The 6,613-nt window shown below is 50.2% G+C and overlaps 1 long non-coding RNA gene across 2 annotated transcripts; it reads right to left on the bottom strand.

The window, feature by feature from the left end:
* Nucleotides 1–743: 743 nt before the first annotated feature.
* On the bottom strand, nucleotides 744–5,576 carry LOC309701976. Of its 2 annotated transcripts, none has more exons than XR_014275326.1 (3): nucleotides 5,462–5,576; nucleotides 1,843–1,946; nucleotides 744–1,665 (listed from the first exon to the last, which is right to left on the bottom strand). It is a non-coding gene; the product is annotated as an uncharacterized lncRNA (long non-coding RNA). The 2 variants fall into 2 exon arrangements; XR_014275327.1 differs by lacking the exon at nucleotides 5,462–5,576 and adding an exon at nucleotides 5,279–5,381.
* Between the last annotated feature and the right edge of the window lie 1,037 nt (nucleotides 5,577–6,613).

Below are 6,613 nucleotides of genomic sequence, written 5' to 3'. Positions count from 1 at the left end.
GGTCATTGATACCCCAGTACATGAAAATGAAGCATAATCACAATAATGATAATAATGATAATAATAATAATAATAATAATAAGAAGAAGAATACAACACACAGACGCTTCTGAGTTTTATTTTATTTTATTTGGACTTGCACTCACGATACAACTGAGGCAATCTGGAAGGCAAAATAAAAGTCAACAACGGGGTTGAATCAGCCTTTCAAGATAAACGAATCTCAGTAGATATGTCAAGAACAGGTTTACATGAAAAAAAAAGGTTTACATGAAAAAATATCAACAAACTGTCCGTGTTTCAGGCCCTCGGGTGCTGTACAGTGCCTCCTGTGGACGAACGTCATAGAGCCTGCCCGAAACTAGGAGAAAAATTGAAACGGGAGTGGCAGCCACAGAGGGAAATGAAGACCTATCCAGGCCATACCATTTAGGGACATGCGCAATAGTGGGGGTGCGTTTTTAAAACGCCCCCCCCCCCGGGACTGTATTTTTGATCACAATATCAACAAACTGTCCGCATTTCAGGCGCTCGGTGCTGTACAGCGCCTCCAGTGGCTGTGAAGACATGATAAAAATATCACCGTAGGATCCGTGCATTGAAAGAATCAGCCTTTCGTGACAAACGAATCTCAGCAATCTCCTTTGTAACACTCTGTGACCAGCCGCAGCTGGCCGATTTTCACCACATCCGCTCCCACCAGTTTGTCGTAGGCCTCGGTGATGGCGTCAAAGATTTTCCTCGCCGATTTCAGCTCATGCAACAGTGCGGTACTCGTTGATCACTAGGTCAAGTAGGTGATACACCGCAGTTTTCACGGTATCGACGGGTAAAGAAGACGCCCAACCGTCAAGCTCGGCGTCTTGCCGCTCGCCTGCCGCCGCATCACACTCCGCATCGGACAGTATCTCCCCCTCTTCCGAGGAACTGTCAGTTGTGCCGTCCGAGGAACGGTCCTCCTCGTCGCGACTTAGGGGTGCAGAGTCCATCTTTTTCTATGTTTTTTTGTTGTTTTATAGCGACTTCATAGAACAGCTACAGCATAGGCAAACATTCAGTGAGTAAGTAAGTAAGTAAGTACATAGACTGCATTGGAACTAGAAATCCTAGAAAACAAGTGAAATGAAACTAAGCCTTCATAGTTTAACAAGGAGAAACGGGGTGGGTTTAGCTAAGCGAACACTGACAGTGTACAATTTAACTGAGAATATCCAAGGGCTCTACCGAGCCCCATGAGAACATAAGATGTAAAGTACGCTCCTGCGCCAAATAATCCCAAGGAAGGCAGGCCGAAGAATTTACACCGCTCCTTCAATTTGATCCTCTCCTCTTCTTCCCTTTTTCTTTGTTCTTCCTCCTTTCTCCCCTTCAGCCTTTCTCCTTCGAGTTTCTTCTGGGCCGCCTTATAAATCTCATCGGTGTAGTGGTTTTCTCCACTGAAATCCACCATTTCATCTATTTCATCCAGAAGACAGCCCCGGAGTGTCGATCACAACGATATTTCTTCCATCTTTGCCCTCTGCTGTCGTCTGTCGGTGACAGACGCGGGCGAAACGTCTTCTTTGAAAGCGTTCGCATCCCCCAGGATGGTGTTTCTGGACGCACTCTTTCCCGATCCTGTTTTATCGACCAGAAGGAGTCTCAGTTCTTCACGGGTCGCAGAGCCTGCGGGGTTGGGGAAATGATGGTAACATTTGAATCATTCCAGAAAAAAAACCCCATAAAACACTACGTTACACTGGGCTATTCGTTTGTTATCTCTGTATTGATGTTGACAGCAAGCAGTTTGTCCACATAAAGCGAGTACCACAAGCAGCACACAACCCTGGGATTGTACTTTACCTTTGTATCAATGTTGACAGCAAGTAGTTTGCCCACATAACGCCAGTAGCACAAGCAGCACACATCCCTGGATCTGGCCTTTGGTCCCCAACATTTTCAGTAAGCTAAGAAAAGAAGAAAGAAAAAAGAGGTGAAATTAAGACACATTCAAGGAAAGTATTTCAGATCAGATTAGCAAGTTAAACCACACTGAAAATACACGTTAAACCATGGCCCCAAACTGGTCGGTTGTCCCATGTGTTTCCCCCGTAGCTGCTCCGGGCGCACACACAATGAGCCCTGGTTTCGCGACGCAGGCGTAGCAACAACCTCCTTCTACTCCTCACTGCATCCTGTGTGTGTGTGTGTGTGTGTGTGTGTGTGTGTGTGTGTGTGTGTGTGTGTGTGTGTGTGGGAGGTACTGGGTTCCTCACAGACGGTGGTGTTCGCAAAACCCGCCCTCCCCAAAGCTAAGGGCTTGCCAGCGGGGCCCGCGAGAGCGAGGGTCCGAGATCCAAATGGAGGGCTGTGTTCGCGTAACCTGCCCTCCGCAGACCTAAGCGTACGCTACCGAGGCGCTTGAGAACGATGTAGAGGGAGCAAGGATGAGGAGGAGGCAAGGAGTGTCTGAAGTCCAAATGGAGGGCGGTGTTCACGTAATAGGCAGGCCACAGAGCTGCTCTTTCACTAGCGAGGCGCTTGAGAATGATGTAGAGGGAGTAAGGAGTACGAGGAGCAACGCAGAGCCCGAGGTCCAACTGGAGGGCGGTGTTCGTGTAATAGGAAGGCCAAACAGCTTCTCTTTCACTAGTGAGGCGCATGACAACGGTAGAGAAGGAGCAAGGAGGAAGAGGGGCCATGGGGAGCCCGAGGTCCTCACCGAACGGGGTGTTCGCGAAACCGGCCCTTCGCAGACCTAAGCGTACTCTAGCAAGAGCATAAACGGAGGGCGGTGTTCACGTACTAGGCAAGCCAAACAGCTGCGCTTTCACTAGCGAGGCACTTGAGAATGATGGAGAGAGAGCAAGGAGGACACGCAGGCACGGAAAGCCCGAGGTCCTTCCGGCAAAGCGCTCACCTGCGAGGAGCAAGAGAATGGAGAACAGAAGGAGGTCGCAGGACGGGGAGGCAGGGAGAGTCCGAAGTCCTTACTTAGGCCGGTTTACACGAACACTGCCGAGAAGGAGACATTGATGATGATGATGATGATGTGAAGTTGAGAGTTGTTTGCTCCGGCGGGTCGGGGTCCCTCCAGACCCCAGTGTTTGCCATCGTAACTTACGAATGTGCATTGGGGTTGTGAATTACCCCATCGCGATTACAAAGGGGTCACAGTGTACCCACGGAGCAGAGAGCACCCCCGGTCCTCATGAAGGCCGGTTTATGCGTAACTTGGGGCCCATTCGGCTAAGCGCTCGCCTGCGAGGAGCAGGAGAACGGAGCAGAAGGAGCATGGAGAACTAGGAGGCTGTGAGAGTCCGAGGTCCTTACTTAGGCCGGTTTACGCAAACACTGCCGAGAAGGAGACGTTGATGATGATGATGATGATGTGAAGTTGAGAGTTGTTTCCTCCGGCAGTTCGGGTCCCCCCAGACCCCAGTGTTTGCCATTGTAACTTACGAATGTGCATTGGGGTTGCGAATTACCCCATCGCAATTACAAAGGGGTCACAGTGTACCCACGGAGCAGAGAACATCCCCGGTCCTCATGAAGGCCGGTTTACGCGTAACTTGGGGCCCGTCCGGTTAAGCCCTCCCCTGCGGGGAGGAGGAGAACCAAGGAGCAGGATGTAGGAGGACTGGGATGTTAGAGGCGTCCGAGGTCCTCATGGAGGCAAGTTTACGCGAACACTGCCCTCTGCAAAGCTAAGCGTCCGACAGCGAGGCACAGGAGAACCGATGAGAAGGAGGAAGGAGGACGGGGACTCAGGGAGAGTCCGAGGTCCTCACTTAGGCTGGTTTACGCGTAACCTTTGGCCCTTCCGGCTAAGCGCTTGCCTGCAAGGAGCTGGAGAACGGAACAGAAGGAGGTAGGAGGACTAGGAGGCAGGGAGAGTTTGAGGTCCCCGCTTAGGCCGGTTTACGGGTAACCCGGGGCCCATCCTGCTAAGCGCTCGCCTTCGAGGAGCAGGAGAACAGAGCAGAAGGAGGTATGAGGACAAGGATGCAGGGGGAGTGCGAGGTCCTCATGGAGGCCGGTTTACGCGAACACTGCCCTCTGCAAAGCTAAGCGTCCGACAGTGAGGCACAGGAGAACCAAGGAGAAGGAGGAAGGAGGACTAGGAGGCAGGGAGTGTCCGAGGTCCTTACTTAGGCTGGTGTACGCGAACACTGCCAAGAAGGAGACGATGATGATGATGATCTGAAGTTGAGAGTTGTTTCCTCCGACTTTTCGGGGTCCCTCCAAACCCCAGTGTTTGTCATCGTAACTTATGAATGTGCATTGGGGTTGCGAAATACCCCATCGCCATTACTAAGGGGTCACAGTGTACCCACGGAGTAGAGAGCACCCCCATTCCTTGCGAAGGCCGGTTTACGCGTAACTTGGGGCCCACCCGGCTAAGCGCTTGCCTGCGAGGAGCAGGAGAATGGAGCAGAAGGAGGTAGGAAGGCGGCAAGGAGAGTCTGAGGCCCTCAAGGAGGGCGGTTTACGTGAACTCTGCCCTCTGTAAAGCCAAGCGTCCAACAGCGAGGCCCAGGAGAACTGAGGAGAGGGCCGGTTTACGTGAAGACTACCCTCTGTAAAGCTGAGCGTTTGCAAGCGCAGGGTAGAAGGACCAAGGAGAAGGAGGAAGGAGACGATGATGTTGATGATGATGTGAAGTTGAGAGTAGTTTGCTCCGGTGGCTCGGGGTCCCTCGAGACCCCAGTATTTGCCATCGTAACTTACGAATGTGGTGTGGGGTGGCGAAATACCCCTTCTTGATCACTAAGGGGTCACAGAGTACCCACGGAGTGCCCGCGGTGCCCACTTAGGCCGGTTTACGCGTAACCCGGGGCCCATCCGGCTAAGTGCTCGCCTGCAGGGAGCAGGAGAACGGGGGAGAAGGAGGAAGGAGGTCGAGGAGGAACGGAGAGTCCGAGGTCCTCGCTGAGGCCGGTTTATGTGAACACTCTCGAGAAGGAGACGATGATGATGATGTGAAGTTGTTGCCGTGGCGCTTCGGGGTCCCTCCAGACCCCAAGGTTCGCCATCGTAACTTACGCGATCAATGGAGGGTTGCAGCCAATTAGGTGCCTTTGTCCGATTCTGTGACGAGACCCGCTATAGCCGGGGTCCGCCTGACCCCCATCTGCCCCCACCGCGAACCCGAGCCCTGTTTCGCGACGAGACCTGGGTCCGCGCTGCCGGGGTCTGCGTGACCCCCCCCCCCCCTTCTTTTTTATTTTGGTCCAGGCCGCACAAGGGTTAAGGAATTATGCTAGGACAAGCTGAATGAACCTTGTCTTGTCCTCACCTCCTCTACAGCAGTATTCAGTTCATGCTTCCAGTGTCGCCAATCATTGACCTTCTTTCAGGAGGAAATGTCAACCGTGAGTTAAAAGGAAAAAAACATCACTTGTAACTTCTTGCTAAATGATCTTTCTCATAGCATATTTGAATAAAACAAAGCTAGCATACCATCAAAGAGCATCTTTACCTGTCACCGAAGACACCAGCCCAACTCTGTCTGCCGCTTCTAATATTCATTTAGCAGAGAGCACTGGCTGTTTTTGCCTCGCCGAGACATCTTCTGCCATTTGTTGGTGTTTTAAGGAAAAATATACATACCACACCAACACACACAGAAAGAGAGCGAGAGAACAATAAAAGAGAAGCAACACAGTCTGACCTTTGACACCTGTTCCATTAAAAAAAACACTGAAAAAAAAACACTGAAAAAGAACAAAACAACGAGAGAGAAAAGTGAAGGGAAGAGATGTAGAAATTTGCAGGGATAAAACAGAATAAAAATGTTGGGAAGAGAATAAGATGGAAGAGAAAAGAATAGACTAGAGCAGCAGTGAACAGAAACAGTGGCTCTTCTAAGAGCCTTTGGGTTCACGGGTAAGAGGATCAATAAGTGCAATAAGAATGTGTAAGGTGGCTGAAAAGAATTATAAAACCATCAAATACATGGAAAGAAAGCGACTGGACTTCTTTAAGTTTCCTGGAGTCGTTTCACGTCTCATCCGAGAAGCTTCTTCGAGAAGCTTAACAAAAACAGTTCTGATAAGCACATTTGCAAAAACATCGAGAAGCTCAGTGATTAATCTCATCTTTCTTTTTACCACAAAATGTGCAAAGTTCTTCATCCCACTTGAGCATACACAACTATGCATGGCTGGACTGGAGGTGATTGACCTTAATTGTCACAATCGAGAGCATCAATGGAATTCGGTTACCCATTCAGTGTAGAAGACCAATTTCCAGTAGGAGTAAGTCTTTAGGTTTCTAACCCTAAAACTTTTAAATACACTTTAAGTGTATTTTACAGCGAAGGTCCAATATCCCCTACTCCCACCGTCTATATGAAAATGGCTAATTTTCACAATTTTCACCTGGGTCCGCTGGAGACTGTTGACCTTCGCTTAACCGGAGATTTTCTCTCAGCTGAACACGGGATACGCACACACACGCACACGCATGAAACGTGTACACTGATACTTATACACACTATCACCCTCCCTCCCCCAAATCAAAAGCTGGAGGCGCGATCAAAGATTGCAGCGGTCCCAGACCAGCTGTACACGCTGGAATATTCTCCCATGTTGCTTGTCTGTGTTATATTGTGTTATGGTGTGTTGATATC

This window comes from Aulonocara stuartgranti (genome assembly GCF_965226115.1).
Source record: "Aulonocara stuartgranti genome assembly, chromosome: 1".
NCBI lineage: Eukaryota > Metazoa > Chordata > Actinopteri > Cichliformes > Cichlidae > Aulonocara > Aulonocara stuartgranti.
Note: the sequence above shows the minus strand (reverse complement) of the source record. Positions and strands in the feature narration are given on the sequence as shown.